Below are 26,106 nucleotides of genomic sequence, written 5' to 3'. Positions count from 1 at the left end.
TTGGACGGTCCGTGATAGCTTCATTTAACACTTAGTAGATGTGCAGTGGTTTGTTAAATTGCAATGCAGAAGAGGAGTCCTGCTGTGCTGGAGATTTGTGAGCTATCGTTTATTTTAAGGAGGGAAAAATCCATGGCTTATGAGCAAAGATCCGCAGCCCAGTGGCGCACACTGGCAGTTCTCACTTTCGAAGACTTGGATTGCGAAATTTGTGATCCCAAATATATGATCCCAAATGTGTTTTCATTAAATAAATAAGTTGACTGCTTCAAGATGTAGATCCCAGACTTCAACACGTTTCCTTCAGATTACTAAAGGTAACGGCCATCTAAAGTAAGGGACATTTATTCTCTTGCCCCTTTTCATTCCATTTTATAACCAAAATTCTTTTGAAAATTCATATTAATTTATCAAGTCAAAATAATGTTGCAACCGAACTTTAAAACTTTTTATCGCTATTGCACCCCCACCGACCCCCTCCACCCTCAAAATGTAAATATTGCACATAAATCTCTGTTATGCTGGTTGGGAAATAAACAATTATTTACAACTGAGATAAACATAATGATTTAGGAAGTTTGGGATAGGGTTCCCTCACAGTTTACCTTCCAAACCATGCAACTCCCCCCCCCCCCCCCCCGCCACCCCCTAAACAAAATGTGTACGTACCTTCATGTAAAAAAAATCAAACAGCTCCATTTAAGCAAAACGATAAGGGAACCCATGATGCTCTTTGCAGAAGCAATCTGTCTGTCTACCGGCAAAAAGAAACAGCCTTTTACTCCCTCCAACAATGTAGCTGTTAAACAGAGAGAAAAAAAAGCCCTGTTTCAGTTGTGTAATTGTCAAAGTCAGCTCAATCCAGGGGTTATACTGATATTTTTGTTGTTAATTCCAGCTGTTAAAAATTATAAAATGCAATTAACGTAAAAGTACACACGTCTCTGAGAAAATGACAATTTTAATAAGTACTTTTTTTTGTCTAGACTGTCCATCAAAACGAGATTGTGGCGTTTACACAGAAATGATTGACCTTTGTAAAGACTGTTCTGTAACTACCTTGTAATTCATTCATCTGAAGTCTTTGGTGTCCTGATATATTGCAAACAAATTATTATAAAGTATTTACTAAAATAATAAACCCAATGGAATAAATCACTGCGCCTTTCTGAAGTCCCAGTATGTCTTTTTTTTAATGTGCGTGTGTGGTATAAGGTTGGTGTTTTCTTTTTGTAAATCACAGCCTTGGTCCGTTGATAAAATAACTCTTTTGAAGGTGCTCTCCCACCACATAAAGTGGGTGCTTCTTCCTGAGGCAAGGCGTTGCCAGGCAGTTAAACCTTCATCTTAGCTTCTCACTTAACAGTTTTATGATTTGCTTACTTTCGATGCAAGTTGCGCCAAAGTACCAGGACTTGTACATTTATTTCCAAAATAAACGGCATTTCAAACCTCCAAAATAGATAGCAAAAATGGATACCTGAAACATTTATTACAAAGACTCGTAACGTGCGAAAGGTTTAACATTAAAATGGGGTTGGTGGGGGGGGGGGGGGGGGGGGAAGGTGAGGGGTGGGGCTGGGGGAGAACCAAAATCCTAATCAGTATTAGTACAAACCCAGTAGCAGTCTGATTAAGTAAAGAAAACAGAAGGTGAGGCTTTTCCTATTCAGCTGTCGGCTTTGCCATTGTCTGAGCGCTACAGATAATATCTAATTGAGCTGCATTCAAAGTCTGAGCAGGGGTTGATCAAGAGCAAAGGGGGTTGGGGGGTGGGGGAGAAAAGAGGCAGGGGATCGCAGTGGAATTTATCAATGGCTTCAAATCGTAGACATTTCTGGCTTTGCTGAAAGTCAGCTTGCATCCCTTGGGTCTGGAGAGAGCTGTGCAAGTCTCGTTTGGGACACTGCTTTTTGCCGTCTGTGTGCAACATCTAACAACAGCAGGAGCAGTCAGTCAGGCAGTCAGACAGTGTGCATACACTCCTCTGCCAAGGAAGCTTCTTTAAAAATGCACTTCACATAGCCTGAAGCACACGTGAGATGTCATGGAGATGGAGACCATCATCTTCATTTGAGAACAGTACGGTAGAAGTAGAGTTGCCAAATCCATTAGGAATCAGGAAAGAAACCCAAAAGGGATCCATCAACACAACAACCGGTGCTGGAACCGTGAGTGTGTTCCTGCCGCTGTTAAATTGTGTGGAACAGCAAAGCCACTCTCAGGCTGTCGACAGTTCTGCAGAATACCAACAGCTGCAGGGTTAGTCTTTCTGCCTTGGAGACACAGAAATATCGGCCTGGCTAGCGGGTGAGTAAAGCTAACTGTTGTCTCTTGTTGCATTTTGGCGTTTTTACACGTAAGTCATCAACAAAACGTTGTTTTAGCTTGGAAGAAAACAAAATCTTTTTCGAAGTGAACGCAGCCCACAACTTTGTGTATTCATGTAAACTGCATTCCCCCCCCCCCCCGCCAAAGCTATGTTACAAGGAAAGCTCCAAATGTACTCGGTTACAGAGCTGCTGCCGTTGTGTGAATTCTGAAGCAGTGTTATTCTGAAGTTCTGGTATGTTTCCAGTATTTACGATGCACACGCAGTCAACGACAAAGGCAGTCAGTTGGGATCTCGGCAGCAAGAGTGAGAAATGTATTTTTTATTTACGACAATCTTTACCGATGGTGTGAATAACAGGCTGAAACAAATGAACAACTCAACGTGCCGAGAGCGGGTTGGCGAGAACGGGAGCAAAGATCCCTTGCGAAACAAATGAGAAAAAAAGTTGCAGATAAAACAGTTTGATTTCGGATGCCGAGATGCTGAGGTTTTGTTTTGTTTTGATGCAGTTTTTGATATAAATAGTGAAAAGACTTGAGGAAAAATTACCAGCATAACAAAGGTGTGGCATATAAATGAATTAACATGCACGGGAAGGAGTATGGACTACATAAGAGTATAGGTATTCATTGGCGTTGTATGTGAGCAGAATATAAATGCTGTAAAAGTGTGTGTGATACGCACGAGGAAAGTAAGGACATATCTGCATTCTTGAAAATACGAAGAAGCTATAGAGGTTGTAGGAGTAGGTATGATACGTATAAGTTAATGTATTTTCTTACTGTGACCGTACGCAATAATAATCGTTCGCATATAAAGATCAGAAACAATATTTCAGTGGAAATGTGCATGTGCGTTTTTGTTACCCATACGTACAAGGTTGTATGGTTTCTGACTTCATCACAAACATATTTCTCAAATTATTTCAGCATTTTTTTCTTGTCAAATTTGAGTCTTGCAAATTTTTGGAAAGTTTCTAAGAATTATCATAAGTTTTTTAAAAATAAAAACTTCTCTTCCTGTCAATAATAAGACTTGCTGTAATGTAGCAGAATTTTTCAAGACTTAATTTTTGCAATGAGGGTTCTCTGAGATAAGAGCACTTTTATCATGACAGATGTTAAATACAGCAACATAGTGTACAGTTTGGATGTAGTGTATAGTTTGAAATGGAGTGTATCCAAATATCCTTACTGAAACAAGTAGATTTGCAGAAATGCTATTAGTTGAATCTTCAATCTAAACAAGTTTATAATTTAAAAATAACAATATATAATGGTTCAAACTAAACAGGCAGAGTACGTCTTAAAATGATCCTTGCAAATTGTTTTATGCATTCTAGTCTTTCAATTTTGGGTCAAAAAGATTTGCGAAACATCAAAAATGTTGAATGGACGTCAGCTATCAAGCTGTTTAAAATTTAATTAGCGTTGAATGAAAAAGAACCTGGAAAGAGGAGTTAAAGAAACATCATGAAGGAGGCACTTGTTTAATATGGAGGAAGTGAGCTATGCTGAGATATTGAATCTGAAATGATACTGTTGAAATGGTATATTTTAGACAATCTGTGATCTGTCATTCTGGGTTATTTGCAAGAATGACTGACATGAACAATGTTTAAATATGCCCTTTTGGTGTTGGGAACCTGTGTAAGTAGCCAGACTGCATTACAGATGGGCTGATGAAAATGGTTATACCAAATGCTCAAACTCAAAGTTGTTTAGGAATAAAATCTAAGCTCAGTTTAACCAAAAAAAATTTGTTTAATTATCTGATTAGTTTGTTTGCACACGTATTATTTGCATTCGAAAGAAACATTCAGTATTCAGTCTGTTACAAGCATGGATGTTTTATGTCATAAACATGAGGTTCAGAGTGTTATAAAAAGGCAAGGAAACAATGAGGAGTTGTTGAAATTTCAGAGGCTAAAACCATTGCAAAAAAAAATTCTGATTTGCATTGAATTTACATTTTAAAGATCCTTAAAAAATGAGAGACAGTGTGGGAAAAAGGAAAATAACAGGCAGTTGTAAGTGAGTTGTTGCACAATGTTTAACGAACCCCATTTTAAACTGCTTACTAGTCGTTGATTAGTGTGTAAGATTTTTCAGTAGTGTGATTTGAAGAATGAAATTATAAGGTTTCAAAGAATTGTTCTAAAAGTGAGCTGGTGTGGGGATTAAAACCACAAACACAAAATAATGTAACCTAGCTGTGAAAAAAACTATTTCAAAGTATGTTTGCCATATATTTAAATGAAAGTGTTACATTGTCATAGAGTTTGGCATTAACATAGGAGTCAGATGTGGAAGTACAAGAGTTTTAAACAGAGAAATTATTTAAGCTATAGAGGAAGATGGTCATTAAAATACAAAACTTCCAACAGAAAGGCTTTAAATGTTCAGCAAACACATAGCTGCTGACAGAGGAGGAAACTCTGAGAAACTGGGGCTCAGCTCCTTGGCTTTTAGTTTGTTTGCTACACTCCTTAGCTGAAAGATTCAGTCAGAGGACAATCAAAATACAGATAATTCAGCAAGACAAAGGAGCTCTTCTTTCCTTCCTGACTGATCATGGTGCTCCTAATGGATTTTCACCAACACCCTCTTCTAATCAGGTGAATGGAGATAAACTAGATTTAGGCGACAAATAATTATAATGGTGTCTTAATGACAGTGGAAAGGCTCAAATGTACTGAGCTTAAATTCCCTGGGTCAGCTGTGGTGCTCTTATTTCAGGGCTCTTCTGAAACTGTAGTGGCTGGCTGCCTGATGAGGCCATAGTCTCAGAATGTAGGAAAATATAAAAAGAACAAAACAGAGCATTTCACATCACTTTGCATTTGGCAATTTCTTTCCAAAAAAAAACTCATGAGCAGCAGTGAAATCAACACTTACAATAACAAAAGAATGGAATGGCTCAAAACATGTAGAAGTGGAGATATTTTTAATACCGTTATGATATACACAGAAATTAATTAGTTCTGTGGCCTCCAAGATGATGATATTAATAAATAACCTGACAGACTGTTTTACATACAACACTTTTTTTTGTCTTCTCCATGGCTTTGAACTAAAAAAACATTGTATCCATGGACGGCACTTAAGCCTTATTATCTTCATTACTTCATCCTGCCCAACCATTCTGAATATTTGTTCGAAATTTCATGAAGGGGAATGAGGTTTTTTAAAAATGCAGCCTTGATAAGCCTATATGTAAGAATCTTAAATCCACTTCCTGAGTTCGTCTTAGAAACCTCAACTCCATTATTGACTCTTGATGATCCTTGTTTTAGAACCATTTGACACAATGCTGGACATTGCACTGCAGATGCTGTGAGTTTTGGAATTAAAAGCACAGTTGCAATTTCAACATTTGTCTTATAAAGTAAATATGGTTTAAAGCGATAGTGTACTTTAACACCCATTTGTGATCTCAATTTCCATGAAATAAAATCTTATTGTGCAATTACTTCAGTTACAACACCCGAACAAATAATTACAGTGCAGGACACCGCAGTATGCATAGTCCCAGAATTACATGGACAAGCCAATTTGAATATACTGTTTTGTGTGAATATCACGGAGTAATACAACAAATAAATTACAATATGGTTTCTTTTATGGCTTCGTCTCATGATCTAGAACCGCTAGGTACAAACATTCCATGTGCTGTTATATTGGTACATTTTTTATTGATACCTTCTTTGTTATTTTTACGAAAGTTATATGCAAATTTTGCTTCACATTTTGGAAAATCCATGCATCACTGAAGTTAGATAGACAGTCTAAACTTTATACATCCTTTGGATTTTTTGTGTAAGTTATGGCCACGAGGAATTTGACAGCCTTTTTAAATCTTCTGGTAAGAGTTGCAAGGGCAACAGAACATTTTCATGTTCCGTGTAATGTTCCGGGGCTCTCTGCTTATTATGAGAATTATTGATCATTTATCAATAGGGTTGGTTAAGATGTGGCTTCCCAAACGATGAAGATTTAAGTATGTCGTGATGTTCAACCAAGCTGTTAAATCATTTTTGCATTTAATTGTCTCACTATATCTTTAAGGAACCACGAAGTAATGCAACAATCACAGAGCCATTATAATACATAATATGGCATGGTGCCACACAAGGTGATATTAGGTCTCATGGCCAACAGCTGGGTGAATGAGGTATGTTTTAAGGAGTGTCTTAAGGAAGAAAGGCAGGAGCTTCAGCCTTTGAAAGCTGAAGGCATGGCCATCAAAGGTAGAGGGATAGAAATTGAAGATTTTTAAGAGGGCATATGTCTCAGAGGGGTTTACTAAATTCAGAGAGGCTAAACCAGAGAGGAGTTTGAAAGAAATAATGAGAATTTTAAAATTGAGGTACTGTTTAACCAAGAACCAATGGAAATTATCAAGGGCAAAGATGATAGCTAAATGGGTTTTGCACCAAATTAGGACACTGAAGCAACATTTTGGATAACCTCACATTTACAGAAAGTTTTATATTATGGAGGTTGAAGTTCATGGTCAGAGTAATGGTGCAAATATGTATTTGAAAGTTCATCCTGAGGTGAAATATGGCACCAAAGTTCACCCTCAGATAGTGAGCAGAGTTTGTTGCAGGGTCTAAAACAATAATTTAATTGGACAGAATTTCGGCTAATTTAGTACTGAGTGTTGGACAGTCTGGCAACTTAGAGAGTTAGGGTTGGTTAAGGGAGATGGCGGTGAAATAAATTGGTATGTCATCCTCTCACATGCCATCAGTATCACTAGATATAATATAAAATATTATTTGAAATTAAGGCAGACAAACTGTGATGCAAATAATATTGGCATTATTGAAGAAGATCGCAGTCACAGAAGATGTTGCACCATTGGATATCAGTCATAACTTCAATTATAGGTGAACTAGAGCATAAAAAGAGTTTCGGAGAAGGTGTTTTGAATATTTATGAATATACATCGATTTGCAAATTACCTATAAATATTATTACTGTACAATAATCAAAGTGAGGACTCATTTTGCTCAAGGCTTTGGGTAATATTTTTGTCAGTGGATCAATTAGTTATTGCAAAAGTGAATGGTTTGTTGTTTTGAAAGGATTTCTATTGCATACAATTTCTTTCCATTTCAAGATGCATAGATTGAAATATTTATACAATGAACAGCAGCAAATCTGGGTGAATTACTAAAAATAGGAATTATTTCAAAGATTGGGTGGTGTAACCTATGTTGCCATAACAGACATACTGCACATAATTATACAGACAGGTTACTTGTTTTCTATTAATATTTAAATTTTAATCACAGGCTGAGAGGCTCACACTTATGTGGTTTTATACATGCTTTCATGTATACAGAGTTGGTTCCTGGATAGAAGCTCATGCAGGCAGTATAAACAGAGTACTGCTTGGCTGGAACACATGCTACAGTTACCAGTCACAAAGTTACTATGTAAATGCAGCAGTATAATTACACTACGCAGAAACACATTGACTACTGTGTTTTTCATAAATACACCAAATGGGATGTAAAGATACTTAATTTACAAAGTAAATGTTAAACATCTACACTAAATGTTACACGCAAAGTATTAAAATTTCACACAACTATGCTAATTACGATTACAATGACAAGAAATTGACAGTCACTATGCAATAATTAATTGGGTTATTCTATTAGTCATCAATAGAATGTACATGAAATACCACTGGCTGCACTGTAGATGGATTGACGATGTGTGCATATGAGCTGACAAAAATGCAATGATACTTACACTGAATAAAAATAAACTCAGATTACGTTGCAGGTAAGTATGACAAAATTGCACTTAATTGATACACAGACAGTCATACTGTCATCAAATACAACAATTATAAATAAATTGACAGGTATATTTTACATAAATATATCAATATAAATAGTTACTATTCTGTGAGCTATAGGTCACAGAGTTAGCATGGCACAGATGGAAGCCATCTGGCCGATCAAATCAGCTTTCAGCAAAGCAGTACAATCTGTACCATTCCCTCACATTCTCCCTCTGGTTTATTTCCCTCAGGTGCCCATCCAAGTTATTTTTGAAATGTAACCTAAGATTTAAAAATAAATGCTGTAATATTTACATTGAGCGTAAAAGTATTGACCTGATGCAATATGATTATTCTATGTAAATGCAGAGGCAAAACTCACTTACAATTGTGTATAAATGCATACAGATAAACAGGTTGAAGTTATAAATAAAGCCTAAAACTGGTGGAAATAGTCAGCTGGTCAGGCAGCTGACCTAAAGAGTCATTGGCCTGAAATCTTAACTCTTTTTCTCACCACAGATGCTGCATGACCAACTGAGTATTTTGGCCAGTTTTTGATTTTATTTCAGATTTCCAGTATCTGCAGTATTTTGGTTTCAAACAATGGCTACGCACTGGTAAAATACAATAAGTCAAGCACTGAAAAAGCAGCCTTCATCTCAACATTCAAAATTTATAGTTCTGCGATTTATTGTTTTGGTTTGATATTAACATTAGTAAATTGTATAGCAACATTATGTGTGTCAGATGTTAAGATGTTTCTGCTGACAGACATCAGGAGCACAGGTTCTAGTTGCTCACAGATGCTGAGGTGTACCAAAGGTAACTGCACAAACATTAACTCCATGGACTGATTTGTTACTTAAACTCCAGCTCAGAAACATTTTTACTAAATATACTTGAATAATAGTTATTCTTGTGTCAAAGTTCACCTCTTAGTTCTGGCCAAAGAAAATCCTTATTTTTTCATGTACCTTAATTTATGTACAGATGTTTCTGCAGTAGTACAGAAGTATCAGGAAGTGGGCACAAGTTTAATGTCTCCAAGGAATTTTGGTGAGAGCGCCATGTTAATGGGTTACTACATTCGCTAATGAGTACAGTAAACATGGGATCGATCTGGAACTGAGTGCTGTACTGCGTGAAAGTCTGGATGCTCCATGTCCAGCTCAACGTTCGTGGGACTGGAGAAGAGAATCTTCACAGTGACGGGTTAGCTATCTGGGGTGCAAAGGACCAATTAAGAACAAGGAGTAGCACAGGAACAGGCCCTTCGGTCCACCAAGACTGCACAAACACATGACTCCGATCAAAACTAAAAACTATTTATCTTTATGCATCCCCTATCCCTCTGTTGCCTACCTCTTCTTGTATAAGTTCTACAGTTTTTGACAGTTCATGGACATGTACCCAAACTTTGAGAATCCTGATCCAGTGTTTTTATACATCTCAGTGTTGACTCTTTCCATTATCTTTCAGTTGAATGTAAATCCCTGACAAACATTAGCCATGTAAAAATACACCTCTAATGTTTTGCCTAAAAATTAGGTCTCAAAAATTTGACTTTTACATATGTACAGACTGGAATTGAATTTATGAGATGGATGCTGAATCTACTTATATTGAAATGCATGATGGCCATTTAATATCGGTATGAGAGCATTTGAAATACATCTATCGAGTATATAGATGTGGGTAATTAGTACTTATTATGTACATAGGATTAGATGACTCATGGTGAATGTCTAACATTAGGTGCAGGATGGTTTTTGAGCGTAAGTATATAGGAGTACCTGATGGATTTATTCAGCGTATAGGAGTGAGTGACAGGCACTTAATGTTTACTAGGGGAACAGGGATGGGTGACAGCACTTCATGTTTAATAAGTATCTGCCAGCAGGTAGAAAATTGCACCCTGTATTAAGGACAGACTCCTATTTTCTGTCAGAAGTTAAGTAGTAGTTTGTAGGTGGTTTGAAGATGTCTTGGGAACTCTTGAACTTCCAAATTGGCATCATCTGTGACAGCATGATTTCTGACCATCTGTTAGGCTCACTACTCTCTTTATAGATATTGATGTTTTTATATCTTTGTCTGAAAATTCCATTAACTAAAATTGTGAGCACTGAGTTAATTTATATACGCATGCGCTAAAAATAAAGTTAGTTTTCCAAAACCACATGAGTTAGGCCTTAGATGCACTCAGTAACAACAATAAGGGTCTTATTTAATTAGTTGTGCTGCGGCTCTGTACAGAGCTTGAACTTTAAATAGTGTAGTTAGATTGAATTACAAGGGAAGCTTTTTGCATAATAAGCATTCAATAACTTAAACCCATCTTTGTTAGAGCTTTGGACTATTGTACAGAAGCTACATTTATCATATGTATATGCTAAGGATTCAAAGGAATTGAAATCATATTGATGCAAGTAGTTTTAATGTGATAATGTTGACCTAGAATTTGCTGGAGTGACGCTTCTTGTAATGGGCCCAGTTTGTTAGATCCTTTCCTGCACACTTCAGCTGGAAAAACTGTTTGTGTAGCAAATGACTGGAAGTGTGAGCTGGTAATGGTGCAGCAAGGTCAATGGGGCATCTGGGACTTTGGTGAACAATAGGAGCAACAGTCTATCTGCTTAACTAACAACACTTAAGGACAGAGAAAGAAACCAAGGAATACTTAAGTTGGAAATACTCAAACTCATTATTGGAATCAAATCAGCTACAAAGAATAACATAAAAAGAAAACAATTGTTTAATTTGGTGAAAAAAGCAGAGAATAAAAAGTAAGAAAAATGAGCTTTGAAGTCTCCCAGAAACAATTTACTACCTGCAGAAGTGATAGTCTTTTTGTTCCTTTTCTGGGTCTCTTAAATTGAGTGGCTTTTTAGAAACATAAATTTCAAGGCTGAGGGATATTTAAATCATTACAGTATATACAAGCCCTAATGTTATGTGGAGAATGTAATCAATTCTAACAGTGTAATAATTTCTTGAAATCACAGGTAGGTCAACAGAGTGCTCTGGAGTTTTTGAGACTGACAACAGAGTGGAATAAATTGCTGCATCTTCTCTGCACACTAATAACAACAATGCGTACATTATTTCCCCAGCAAATTCGGGTCCTCTATATTTATTGAGAACAATTTCATATAATTTTAACAGCAGTTCATTACTAAAGGTTATAAGCAAATGGGTATTAAATTGCTTACATTAACTTGACTTAGTAGTTACATATGATTCACATTTAGGTATGCAATAGCTGGCAATTAGAATTTCCTTCACTGGTCAACACACCACTCTGTTCTACAGGCTAATGATGATGCCAATTCTGGAACATGAATTACAAGCAAACCTGTGGGCGGCACAGTGGCACAGTGGTTAGCACTGCTGCTTCACAGCGCCAGAGACCCGGGTTCAATTCCTGCCTCAGGCGACTGACTGTGTGGAGTTTGCACATTCTCCCCATGTCTGCGTGGGTTTCCTCCGGGTGCTCCGGTTTCCTCCCACAATCCAAAGATGTGCAGGTCAGGTGAATTGACCATCCTAAATTGCCCGTAGTGTAGGTAAGGGGTAGATGTAGGGGTATGGGTGGGTTGCGCTTCGGTGGGGCGGTGTGGACTTGTTGGGCCAAAGGGCCTGTTTCCACACTGTAAATAATCTAATCTAATCTGTGCAAGTCATTCTTCTCAAAATACTATCAGAGTCAAAAGCCAATTTACAGTCTATAGGTTTGCAAATTATTTTAGTTTGAGTTTCAGGACAACTGTAAACAGGTCTGTTTAACACCGGTCAAAGTGTTGGCGGTTCCATAAAATGGCTCACAAAAGTGCTTTTAAGTTAACAGGTTGAATGCCGAGTGGGCAGTGGATTTGCCTCATGGCTTGCCATTTCTCGGGGTGCCATGATATGAAATGAAATTAGTACACAATTAGAAGGGAACTCTAAGTTAAGGGCAGCCACTCTGGAGTTGCAGAGAGTAAACTAAAAACAGAAGAACGCAGCAAACAACTCAACAGGTCTAGAAGCGTATGTAGAGAGAGAAACAGAGTTAATATGCCAAATTCACCACCACCAACAACATATAATGTACTGGGAGACAATAACATAACAGAGAGTCATGTTGGGATGGCTGTCCCTCTGCTGTGGATCTTATCCAGTGGCAGGCTGTGAGGTAGATTTTTGCCCATTCCATGTCAGCAGGCATGCTCCTAGGCCCTTTCATGAGTCATTTTATAGAATGGCCATCATTTTCTTGATGAAGTGCTTATGCCCGAAACGTCAATTCTTCTGCTCCTCGGATGCTGCCTGATGTGCTGTGCTTTTCCAGCAACACACTCTCGACTCTGGTCTCCAGCATCTGCAGGCCTCACTTTCTCCTATTATTTTACCAATGGCAGAACAGCCTCCTGTTGCACAGTGAGGCCACCAGTTTCATCAGTTACATCAAACTGAAGGGACCCAGGGAGCACCATAAGGCAAAGATGGCCTGTGGGCAAAAAAGGCAGCCCAGTGGCACCATCAATATTCCATGAGGGTTTCCATTCTGTTCCTCGATGCTTTAAATGTTTTACTTCAAATCTACTTTGCTGGAGGTGTTCCAAGATCTCCTATTTGCTTCAGCAACTTCCAACTCTCCATCAATGCTACTAAGACTTCAGAGTGTTTGGCCTACTCTCTGGGTAGGCAGCACCAGGAGCCCACTTGCTGTCGTTGAACAAACAGCCAGTTAGAAGATCATCGGTAGTACATTTGTGCAGGCACAGGATGCACTGTTTGCCCTGACATTGGGAGCGGAAAGGTTGCAGGAAAATTCAACCCAACATTTCAGGCCGACACACTTTCATCAGGATTGACAGGTGTTTAAACAACCTCTGAGTGGATAAAGAGACCTCAAATCATGTATGGAGTTCTTTGAGGCAAGAGCACATTTTACTGGGAAAAAATGTGGTAGCTGTTGCATAAATGCATTCTGAGAGGTGTTTAATAAGGTGGTGCTTTATTGATATAATTAAGGCATTGAATAATAAAAGTTGTTAGCAACGTGAATGTTTTAAAAAAAAATAATCAGCAAGTCAGACAGCATTTGACGATTGAAAAACAGAGTTGTTTCAGGTCATTAACCTTTGAATCGAGCATTGGCTAAAGGACAGAAAAATACCCACTCATGTTTAATGGATGCGTACAACTTTCCATTCTTGAAAATGTTCATTAACTTGTCCTCATCTAGATTTGGATATGTGGCACAATATCAAAATCTGCAGAAACAAAGGAATGCAAGTGCTGTAAGGAGGACATAAATAAGATAGAACGGGGAGATTAATGACAGATGAAATTTATTGAAGGAAAATGTGTAATGGAACATTTTAGGAGAAACAAAAAGAAAGGGAAACATTCAGCGTACTTCAGAAGGAGCAGAAGATCAGTGAGGCTTGGTGAGTTCAGACACACAAAACTTTTAAATTAGGAGAGCAAATGCTAGATTGCAGTTATAATTTGTGATGAGTGCCCTACTCAGAAAGGATGTTAAGGCCAAAAATGCTGCAGTTATTGTCACTGCAACTGCAGGAGAGTACTCACTGCACATGCAGCAGCAGTGTCTGAAATGTCTCACAGCAGCAACTTTGCCTTTATTAAAGAATTGGAGCAAAAAAAAACTTTAAGGATATTATTAAGATGGAAAGGGTTCAGAAGATATTTACCAGGATGTTGCTGGTTGTGAAAGGTTTAAGTTAGAGAGAAAGGCTGGCTAGGCTGGGACGTTTTTCGCTTGATTGTAGGAAGTTGAGAAGTGTCCTTTTGGAAGTTTATAAAATTATGAGGGGTGTAGATAGGGCTAATGGTATGTGTCTTTTCACTCAGATGGGGGATTTTAAGATTATTTTTGGGGCACATTTTTAAGGTGAAAGATTTAAAATAGACATGAGGGGCAAATGTTTTACACAGAGGGTGGTTCGCGTGTGGATTGCACTTCCTGAGGAAGTGGTGGATGGGGGCACAGTTAGAAAAGACATTTGAATGAGTACATGAATAGGAAAGGTTTGGAGGAATATGGGCCAGGAGCAGGCAGGTGGGATTAGTTTAGCTTGGCATTATGTTTGGCATGGATTGGTTGGACTGAGGGGTCTGTTTCTGTATGAATCTATGACTCTATAAAATCCTGAGATTGTGATTTGCTTACTGCCCCACTCCTGACTTCACACGAACTGACCTTTGTTCACTGCTGTGCTACTGCGCTGTTCACTGTCCCTGGGATCAAGGGAAGAAGCTGGCTAGTGGGAGAGAGACAGTGAGCAGTTTGGAGCAGAATAAACAGGGAAATACTAATCAGTGCACTGAATGGGGGGATAGGGGTGGGGAGTGTGGGAGGGTGTGGTGGGGGCTGCTGAGCATCGCTGGGGGAATGGGGGAGGTGGGGATCACTGAGCGGTGCGGGTAGCAGGAGAGTTGGTGCTGAGGATGCCAAGTGGAGTAAGATGAGGCAAGGAGCTGGGTGACATTAGTCAGAGTTCCTTGGGCGTCAGTGACATTGGACATGTGCATATGGACAGAGTTGGCTCTGGGTTCTGCCTTTAGGCACACATCAATGGTATTAGCAGTGCTGACCTACTCTGCCAGTTCAATAGCAAGAGACGCTCTGATATCAGAAAACTTCACATTCATATAGAACAATTACAACCTCTGAATGTCACAACCATCAGTAGAACGATAGCACCACAGGGATAATGTGCTGGACAGATAATCCAGAGACCTGGGCTGCCCTGTGGAGATAGGAGTTCAAATCCCATCATAAATTTAATGCAATTTAAATTTAATTAATAAAAATCTGCAATCAAAAGCTGGTCTCAGTTGACCATTAGCTGTTAAAAAACCCATCTTGTTCACTAGTGTCTTTAAGGAAAGAAAATGCTGTTCTTACCCAGTCTGACTTAAATGTGACTCCTGACCAATAACAATGACCTATAAAGCTGCTCAGTTTCAAGAGCAGTGATGGATGGGCAATAATTTCTGCCCTTAGCAGTAGCACTCACGTCCCATGAAGGAAGAAAAAAGCTGCCATAAATATCAAAATTACAACGATTAGATTATGATATTGATTGAGGGATAAATGTCGGCTGAGACACCAACCATAGCTCCCAATTTTTTGAAACATTGCCATGGATTTGATTTTGTCTACCTGAGATGGGGCCAAACCTCACTCCAAAGACAACATATAACACCCTTCAGTAATACCCTAGTTTTTGTATTGAATTCCGGGACTGCGACTTGAACTTCTAAGCACAAAGGGAGATGTGCTACTGGCTGAACTACAGCTGCCACAGCAAATAAGGTTTGAAAAGATATAAGGGGCAAAATATTTTAATTATGAAACTTGGCATCTTTTCACTAGAATGAGAAAAAAACTGACACAACGTTAGAATTATGAGGTATGTTGATAAGCTAAGAAGTGGAAATACTTTCATTATTTAGTGTTAATCAACGTCAAATTGTTGAGGGAAGAAGGAAGAAGGATATCATTTAATGTAAAGGTTTGTAAGGTTATAGAATTGCCTACTAGAAATTCTCAGGGAGGAGAATCTACACTATCTTATAAAAAGGAAGTAGTTACATTTTTGAAAAATAATTAAAAGGATATGATGAAAGCAGCAGAACCTGACTACATACATAGCCCTTTCAGAGACGTAGAAGATTCATGACATTAGAGAGAACTTTCATTTCTGCTGTCTGTTTCATGGCTTCAAGATGTCTCAAAATGTTTTGCAACCAATTCAGTTCTTTAGAACTATAGTGACTGTTGTATGGTAAAAGCATCCTACATCAATACAACAAAATGATTTTATGGATTGAAGGAACAGAAATCCAAAATTATTAGTAGCAAGTTATGAATTGTGATGTTATGTTGCAATTGCGATGAATACAACAAAAATGCATTTACTGAGTTACGCTGTGGTCTTAAGAAGTCATTGTCTTCATGCAAATTGATTGCCAATGTCTTCTTTTTGAAAAGAGAGGAGAGGTAACTATTTCCATGAGTACATCATATGCAATTGATATCATTGACATAATTTATGTAATTGATTAGAGTGGGCTACCAAAGACTTTTTCATGTCGGCAGTATCCCTCTAACTGAAAGCAGCTGTGTTTTGCTGGAAAGCCAGTCAACATTCTGACTGTGTGGCTTTTTTGTTGGACAGAATCACCACAAGCAGGTGAGCTCAATGCAAATATGTTGTATTCACTGACTGAAAAGACAAATCTTCATGGGAGGATACATTCAGCACAATAGCTGCAAAAGCATTAATGACATGCAGCTCCTGGACTGCCTTACGATGCATTTACATTCCAATACTGTAGAATTAACATTAGTTGAAAATGTGGATCCGTTTGTATTGTATTGAATCTACATTTTAAAGCATTGCTGTGAATTGCATTATTTTTATGTTGCCGTCTATGAGTTATTATCGGGAGACGTCGTTTCCCTCAGTTGCAGGGGACAGTCTATACAGGCCAAAGGCTGTATGAGATGGTACCAGAGTACTTTAACACACAGAGTACAATAGCACAAAGCTACTGCAGTTTTTGAGGCAAAATTGCCAATCAAACATTTGTATTGCTATTGGAAGTGGTTCTGTTATTGTTTTTTGTTTAGTTTTTCTTCTCCTTTTCGACTGAGTCCAAGGCTGATATTGGTAGCAGCACATCGAAGTAAACTGTGCGTTTGTTCTTCTCTGTAGCATTATAGGACGCAGAGTGCTGGTCATTTATCCTCTTTCCCATATGCACAGTGTCACAGAAGAGAAACGTCAGAGTATTAACGAATCAAGGGCTTCATGGTGAATTGATTAAAAATCTCAGAATGTAAAACATAGAAACCAGGGAAGGTAGAAAATTCTCTGTTAAGTGAACAAATATTTCCTGTGATAGTACTTAGGATCGTGTGACAATTCAAATGAATAGAGCCCTGTTAACAATATTCCATTAAAAACAATTAATTTAATGGTTATATGCACCATGGCAATTTTGAAGGATTCAGCTCCTATTCATGTTCCACTAAATTCATCATCAGCCCAATGTAAATTGCCGAGCACACAACTAATTGACGACAAGGAAAAATGGTCTTGTCAAGTTGTTCTGATATGAATCCCCCCAGAAAAACCGCAAAGAGACTCAAAAACCAGACTAAACATCCATTTACAAAAATTGCTACTAACTAAAGATTGATGCTATCAATCGTTATGAACATCCTTCACTGCAGTGCTGCCTGGGATTCTACAAAGGAAGCGGTATGTGTTTCATATTGAAAGTAAATCACAAAGGAAATGGGTTTCAAAAAGATGAGGAAAAGCTTTAGAAGTGGTTAAATCAATACAGAATGCACCACAGGTAAATGAGTCTCAGAATTACTTACTTAATGTGGGGTTTGGCTTCCAATTTTCCTCTAAAGCTTTAAGACATATTAAAGCTCTGCAGCAGAATATGAGAATATTTCTTTAGAGGAAAGAGGAACCTTCAAATGTCACACACTTGGGAATTGTTCTACATGTGAAATTTGGGATTAAATAGTTGGATTGCAATTGAATGACTGTCCTTTAGAAATAAAATCTCTTCCTCAGCAGGTAACAGAATTCACATGTTTCTTAGCATTTCAGATGTAGGAGAGTGTATGACCTGTGCTGTAGGGAGAAATAGTGAGCACTGATATCACATTTCATCAATCAGAACCACTTCAAATAGAATAACTTCTGTTTCTCTTGGCTGTTAGTGTTCTGGGATCCGTCCATTTTATACTGCGCACTTGCAATTGTAACCTTTATTTTCTTGTTATGGATCTTCCCTTATCGCTTAGAAAAAATTGTACAATTGAACAAATGAACTATATTTTCTAGTTGAAATCAATAAAAGTTGCTTGGAGAAGTGTGCAATAATTTTATAAGAATTCAAAAGATTTAGCAAATCCAAACATATCCTATGACTGCAGTAAACCTACAGTGTGATTCGAGAGAGAGTTTCAGGTTCTTGATTCTGTGACATTGCAGGAATGGCAAAACAATTCCAAGCCAGTATAATGTGTGGTTTGGAGGAGAACTTTTAAGTGATGGTGTACCCACACAAGTGCTGCTGCAGTCCTTCCATGTGATTTAGAACCTACTGTTATGGGACGCTTGGCAAATTGCCACAGGATCTTGTATGTGGTACACATTGCTGTCACTGTCCGCTGATGGTGGAGGGAGTGAATGTTTGGATGATGAGGCTGATCAAGCAGGCTACTGTTTCCTCGCTGGTGTCAAATTTCTTGAATGTTGGAGGTTCATCATGCAGGCAAGTGGAGAATGAGTCTTCCATCATACTCCTGCCTTGTGCTTTTGGATGGTGGACAGGCTTTGGGGAATCAGAAGATGAGTTATCTGCTGCAGAAGTTTTAACCTCTGACTTACTCTATAGCTACAATATTTACTTGGCTAACCCATTTAAGTGAATCAATCAATAGTAAATCCCAGCGTGTTGGCAATGAGGGATTCAATGATTGTAGTTTGACTGAACATCAAGGGCAGATAGTTAGATTCTATCTCGTTAGAGCTGGTCATTGCCTGCACTCGTGTGGCCGAAATGTTACTTGTCACTTATCAGGCCAAACCTGAATGTAATTCAGGTCTCGTTGAACATGAGCATGAGCTGCACCAGCATCTGAGGAGTTATAACTGTACTGAGCACTAACAAACATCCTTATTCTGACCTTATATTCGAGGGTTCAGCTTAGGACACTATCCTGAGCAACTCCTGCAATCTTGTCCTGGGGCTGCAATGATCTGCCTCCAATAAAAATAACCTTCTTTTGTACTAGGTATGACTCCAACAAGTGGAGAGGTTTTTCGCTAATTATCAACTTTAATTAAATTCAGTTTTGCTTGGGCTCCGAGATGCTACACTGAATACTGCCTGTAGATCAAGAGAATGGTATTTGCCTGGATTGAATTTAATTTGTTTCAGACTTGACATACCTCGGCAGTTTTCCTAAGACAGGTAGATGCCGGTCTTGTAGACGTACTGGTGCAGCTTGGCTAGGGGTATGGCTACTGCTGGCCGAGCACAAGTCTTAAGTGCTATGTTAGGATGTGCTTAGGATCTTCAGGCAATTCTTGATATCACATGGAATGAAGATGCATCTATAATGATGAAGACCTCAGGAGGAGGCCTGGATCTTTTCATTCACTCAGCAATGCTGGCTGAAGTTGGTTACAAATCAGCTTTGACTTTCGCATGGGCTTTGGTATAATCACTAAGTAATATGTATAACTGCACACCTAAGGTCTTAATTATGTACAAAGAACAAAGAATAATATGGCACAGGAACAGGTCCTTCAGCCCTCCAAGCCTGTGCCGGCACATTTTGCCCTTCCATACTACAACTATCTTCACTTACAGGATCAGTATCTCTCTATTCCATGCCTAGTCATGTAATCATCCAGGTGCATCTTGAATGCTGGTACTGTGACTGTTTCCACAACCTCTTCTGGCAACATGTTCCACGCACTCACCACCCTTTTTGTGAAAAACGTGCCTCGCATATCTCTTTTAAACTCCCCCTTTTTGCCTGCACCTTGAACCTGTGTCCCCTAGTACTTGACCTCTCCACTTGGGAAAAAGTCTCATATTTTTCACTCTATCCATGTCATACACAATCTTACAAACTTCTGTCAGGTCACCCCACCCCTCAATCTCCTGTGTTCCAGTGAAAACAAACTTATTCTTTCCGACCTTTCTTCATAGCTAAAATCCCCCGTACCAGGCAACGTCCTGGTAAACCTTTTCTGTAACCTATCCAAAGCACTCACATCCTTCTGGTAGTGTGGCGACCAGAACTGAACACAATATTTAAAGTGTGTAAATAAACTTTTCACACTATGACTGGATTACTGGCTGTATAAACCAGACCCTGGATTATATAAAGAGGTCTGTAATAACATGAATATTGATGCCTGATTATGTAAACAACATTCTTCATTGTTCAAAGGGAGCTTTCATTCATATAAATAGAACAAGTTATTATCTTGATTAAATTCCCAAAGTTGAAACTGGGACTTCTGTAGAAATGAAATCTGAAATAGAGCAGCTGAGCAAATGGTTGCATAAATGATTTACTTTATCATATAAGCAAGACTTCTAACTATGCAAATGACAATTCTGACCACGTGAAGACTACTTGTGACTATAAAATGAATTCTGGGACATATGAACATGAAAACTGCTGGCAGCGAATGTCTAACCTTAAAATTAAAGCTGTTACAAGTTGATACAAGTGAAAATCACATAATCACGTGAATGTATCCTTTTTAATAAAGGATGGATTCATAAACAGGAACATTAATTGTAAATATTACGGTTAATTGTGTGAACATAGCTCCTGTATATGTAACTACAGCTGCTAATTATTTAAGTAGTACTCTGATCATGTAAACAACACTCTTAATAGTGTAAACTGAGCTCCTGATTGCGTGACAAGTGTGCCTGACTTATGTAAGCAGGACTCGTAGAGGCTCAGAGAGAACTCTTAATCTTAGAAATACTGCTTGCAACTGTGTGAATTAGGATCGCATTTGTAGACAACATAGTATTCACAGCACACGAACAGACCCTTCAGTTCACCAGGTTCATGTTGGTATTTATGTGCATTATAAAGCTTCTACTGACTCTAACTCTTGTCAACATATACTTGTGTACATACCTATTGATTGTAAATATAATTCCTAATGATGCAAACAATATTCCTCTTCAGATAAATAGGACTTTTGATCACAGAAAGAGTATCTGATTATGGAAGGAAAGTTCCTGATCATGTAATTTGATTTCCTGACTGAGCAAATAGAGCACCAATTAGGCGAACAGGGTAACTGAACTTGTATGCATGATTTCTCAATTGGTTCCCAATCATGTAAATGCAACTTCATTCCTGTAAATGCTGCTCCTGATTGTAATATGACTCCTTGCTGTGCAATGGCAATCCTGTCAATCAGATTCCTTCTTACCTAAATGAGACTTGCAGATCAAGTGGATGTTACAACTGGTTGTAAAGACACATTGCTTTATCCTGTGAAGAAATGACCTAATTGTACAAGCAAAGTATAACTGATGCTCTTGGTTACGTGAATAGTTTTGCTAGATGTGCATCTGAAATATGATTCATACAGACTCTTAGCAGACTTAAATAAATACATCTTATGTGCATATGCAGTCCTTGTTGAAATGTGAATACTTACTACATAAAAGCAGTAATTTTGAATTTGCATGATTGTGTAAAACAAGCAATAGGGACTTACCAGCCCATTTTGTATCTCATCCAATTTTCATTTCAGGACAGCAGTGAAAGGAGCTGACCAATTTTAGAGTTGTACTTTTGACGTTATCAAATAAAGCCCAAGTTACACCAAAGTGATTGGAGTAACCAAACTGAATTCTTAGCTTTGTGAATGAGGCTCCTGATTGTGTAATCAAATCCCAAATTATCTAAATATTACTTCAGCTGGGACAAGGAGCGCTGTAGTACTTCTGCCTTTTAGTTTTCCTTCTTTTTCATGTGGCTTTCTTCAGTTTACGTTTTCTCTGGCTTACTTGATTAGGTGTTTCCTTGGCATAATGAACTTTGTGTATCATAATGACCAACTGATATTTAAATTTAATACTTTTAGCCTTCTAATAATAAAGCTGTACTGAATGATTTAGTTCGCCTGCTGTAGGTAAAGTGATAATTTTGTTTGATCTCACTGATGCTTGAAGCTGCACTGAGTTGATTGCCAATGATAAACCAAAGCAGCAGTAATTATCCTAGAAAGGGAATACAACTCACTTAGTCAGGCAAAGTGAAGGGAATTGGGAGCAATTTCATTCTAATTATCATCAGGCTCATCTGTTTCAGTTGCAGCTAACTCCTATTTATGTAGACATGAGCTTGAAATTACCAGCCAATGCACACAGCACGTTATTTAATCTCTTCACTTTGTGTGTGGAATTTACATAAGGCAGCAGCCTCCTTGATAAATACTTCATGACTATAGTATGGGAAGCATCAGTATTCACTGTGCAGCCTGAAGTAACCAAACACAGTCATAATCCATATTGAAATTGTACCATGCTTTTAGCATTTCTACCATCAGTGGTCCACATCAAAATGAAATATCACAGAATCCCTACAGTGTGGAAGTAGGCCATTCAGTCCAAATATAGTATTTGGTCTCCACTTTTAATATATCCCTACTTGTATGTATCCTCAAAATTGAGGTTGATAGAACAAATGCAAATATCTTTTCCTATTAATCCTCCAACTAGGCCCTAATTACCACAACTCTCACCAAAGAAAGGTTCATCAGCAATATAAACCTCACTGTGAGAAAGTGTAAACTCGTCAGTGGTAATTGTCCCTGCCGTCTGCATTGGCAGTGATAAATTAAGGCAGTAGCACTTGCCATAGGAGCCCATGTAATTTTCATACAGAATTGGGCAATTACCTACATATCCACTAGTTCTGGTCTGCGTTTATATTGCAGGATACTGAATGATATGATTCATATACAGTATGACTGGCATTATGATTCCTAAACAAAGCAGAATATTTGCCCAAATGATTGCATAATAACAAGTTGATTTTTGGTTTCATTGATTCCAATATAAAATAGTCAAGGATCTGTAAAGCCAGTTGTTGCAATGAATTTAAAAAGCCATTTAATAAATGTGACAAATTGGTAAAAATTGAAAAAAAAAAGAATCCTTAAAAGCTCCGCTAAGTTCAGAAAAAGCAAGTGAAGAAAGCATGATCTCCTCCACATTTTGTTAACTTGATGTATTGCAATTACACAGTTCTTCCTAGAGGATTTTCATTACCTGTTTGATGCTCTGTAACTTCGGAGCTAAAAAAAATTAAAGCTTCCAATTCACTAAGGAAACTTCAGACTAAGGATGTCTAACAACCTGCTTTGAAAACTTTGTTCATATTTCGGTAGCGGTGACACAGTCCACTGCAACAATTGAGATCATCCACAACACGTTAATATAATCAAAATCATACTATGTCAACCAAGCAACAAAAATCTAAGTTTGTCCTGTCTCTCAATGTTTGTGATTAAAAATTTCATGATCTCAATTTACATTTTTGCTAGCAGCTAATAATTTATTTCTCAGGCCCTACTCAATTTGTGCAGGACAAGGCATAACCACCAATCATGGCGTAATGAAAATGAGGGATTCTCAAGAGTTCAGATTTGAAGGAGCCAATGATTTTGAAGGGTGATAGAACTGGAGAAAGATATTGAGACAGGGATGGTGAAACTAGGGAGGACATTGTGAACAAGAAGGTGAGTTTTTAAATTGTAATGTTTGAAGAATGAGAGTCAGTTTTAGTTAGCTAGCACAGGGGCAATGGTGAATGGGACAGAGAGGGTGGCATTTATTGCCCACCCCTGTGTAGAATTGGGTGAAAGAGACATAGAAGACTATGTGGAGACCCTATCAACTTCCTACCTGCACTCTGACCAAGCCTGGGCCAGAAAAGTTTCTAATGTTCTCCTGCCACCATTCATTTGTGCCTGGGTCCCTTTTCGATCCTAGGCTGGTTGGGGGTTGTAATACCAGCAGCAGCAACCATTTTCCAGGCGGCACTGCTGAGTACCAAGGTGTTGCTAGCTCAGATTTGCTACCAGCTCTTGGCAGGTAGCACATCATTCCTGGGATTCTTCATCGTTACCCCTGTGGCACTACCTTCATCGTAGTGTTAGGTCCACTTTTGGCCTAGTCGGTGCCTAACTACAAGCTCTTAATTTGGTGGGTCTTCCCTAAAAGTGGCAATGCTGACCTCCTGTCATCTCTCTTGCTGGCAGTGAAGATCCCTGTTGCCTCTATTCAAACCAGCTCAGTGTTTTTAACATTAAAGTAAAATTGAAGAGCTTATCATTTGTTGTTGAGTATCCAGTGACATTGACAGAGGGCTATTGTAATTGCAATGGGACATTTACAGGATGCAGAGCTGGGCTGAGAAGTGGAGTTCAACCTGGAAAAGTGTGAAGGATAGTTGGATAATCAGATTTGCTAGTGGTTTTGCAGAGGAGGACAGTGGTGACTTTGCTTTCAATAAACAGTGTTGTAGCCATGAACTGAGTTAGCCTTTGATCAATGACCTCAGCATTCAGAGCACAACATTGCCAGGACTTCATTGTCTTTGCTCGTTACCTAACAGGTATGAAAATCTGCAGTTTAAAGACTTCAATCTCAAACCAATGATTAAAGATAATCCAGGGCCATTTAAGTGGCATTCAAATTCCACAACCTTCAACTCCTTATCTACTGTCGATCAGAAATGTCCATGTATCACATTTGTTCCATCATTATTAAGGCATGCACACTGCACAATGTGAATTGATCTTTGGATTCAATTGTTTTAATAAGAAAGCGATGGGCAATTTGTTAGATTGTTCTTCTCGAGTTATTGAGAAATGATCTTTTATTGATTTTCCAATCAAAACTAGCCAGGAATTTTATCAGTTCAACTCAGTAAAAATTGATTTAATTGATCAGGGTAGATTAAAGCAGCCTTTCATCTCATGAAATATATGCCATGATGGTCACCTCTGTGTCAATCATTGTCTAGTGTAGTTCAGGAACCTCATTCTGGAATGGCAGCAAATGCCACACTTGCTACAGAGGAACACAGTGGGCTGAGAAGATATACTTTCATTAACTTCTGTTTTCTCTGGGCTCAATTCCCAGTCATTGAGATTTTTGCGTCTGCTCACTCTTCCAATGCCCTTCCAAACAGTCAACTTCCAGAGATCACAGCCATCAGTATCTGCCTCGGAGTGTCAGTGTCTGCCAACTTCGTATCTTATATGCAGGTATCCTTGTTGAGGAGGTATAGACTGTCAGGCCATCATGACCCCAGTAGTCAGTTCATTGCGCTACAGGTCTTTGTCATCCATCTGATGGATTAGTCATCATCAGCTTATCAATGAATGCATACTAGTAGAATTATTCTGCACCAGGACTTCTGAGTTGATGACCTTGTTTATGAAAGAAAAGGTTACATCTGAGACAGCAAAAATGGAAACTGCTCAGCCTTTTCTCCTGCATAATGTAAATGTTGGTTGGGTATCAACAGTGCAGAGGACTGTATTGAGGATACAGGATTGGTAGACTTGCAGATTGATGTTAAATCAGGTTGCTGCTGTGCCATGTTCTCTTGGACTTGGCCGCAATTTTTACGATGCTTGGGCTGAATCATCATCAAAAGCAGAAACTCCTGGAATTGCCTGTCATTCAGCATTATGAGAGTACCTTTTTATATGGACTGTAGCAGTTCAAAAAAAGACACACCACCAGCTTCTGAAGGGCAAGTAAGAATGGGCAATAAATGATGATCTTTCCTGTCCAAAGAATGAACAACAATAGTACTGGGTTACTTGATTTCCATTTTAACATAGGCTAATGATTTACATAATTCCTCTTGAAAAGCAAAAGAATTAGGGGCAGAAGTAGTTTCTGAGGCCCTTTGAGCCTGCAGTGCCTCAGTAAAATCATGGCTGATCTGCCTCAGTTCCACTTTTACCTTCCACTCCTCAGATTCCTTGATTCCCCGAGACCAGTGAACTTTTCTAATCTTAAATATGCACAAGATGCTCAAAGAGCCAGTGCAATTATGATGGACCAGGTGACCTCCTTCTGCACTGTAACAATCATCTGATTCTGTGAGTATCCACAATCTTCTGGTGCCCCAAAGATTCACAACCCCTGAATGGAGAAATTTCTCCTCAGTCCTAAATGACTGGCTCCTTATCCTGACGCAGTGCCCCGTGTTCAAAGTTCTACTCCCAAGGGAAACAATCTCTCAGTAACCACTATGTTGAGCTCCCTTGAGAATGTTGCATGCTTGAATAAGTTTACCTCTTATGTCTCTGAACTCCAGAGACGAGTGGTCCAATTTATTT

At 38.5% G+C, this 26,106-nt stretch overlaps 1 protein-coding gene across 3 annotated transcripts in view; it reads left to right on the top strand.

Moving 5' to 3' along the window:
• The window catches only part of LOC140462906 (protein phosphatase EYA1-like), a 251,083-nt gene that overhangs the window by 2,655 nt on the left and 222,322 nt on the right, over positions 1 to 26,106 (top strand). For 2 of the 3 annotated variants that reach the window (XM_072556373.1, XM_072556370.1), the window contains exon 1: positions 1,823 to 2,310. The exons of the other annotated variant lie outside the window; for it this stretch is intronic. The gene's annotated coding sequence lies outside the window, so the exon portion shown is untranslated. Of the gene's footprint in view, positions 1 to 1,822; positions 2,311 to 26,106 lie in introns of those variants that run through there. 3 annotated transcript variants of the gene reach the window in all.

Source organism: Chiloscyllium punctatum, chromosome 37 (assembly GCF_047496795.1).
Source record: "Chiloscyllium punctatum isolate Juve2018m chromosome 37, sChiPun1.3, whole genome shotgun sequence".
NCBI lineage: Eukaryota > Metazoa > Chordata > Chondrichthyes > Orectolobiformes > Hemiscylliidae > Chiloscyllium > Chiloscyllium punctatum.
This window is presented reverse-complemented; position numbering and strand designations above follow the sequence as displayed.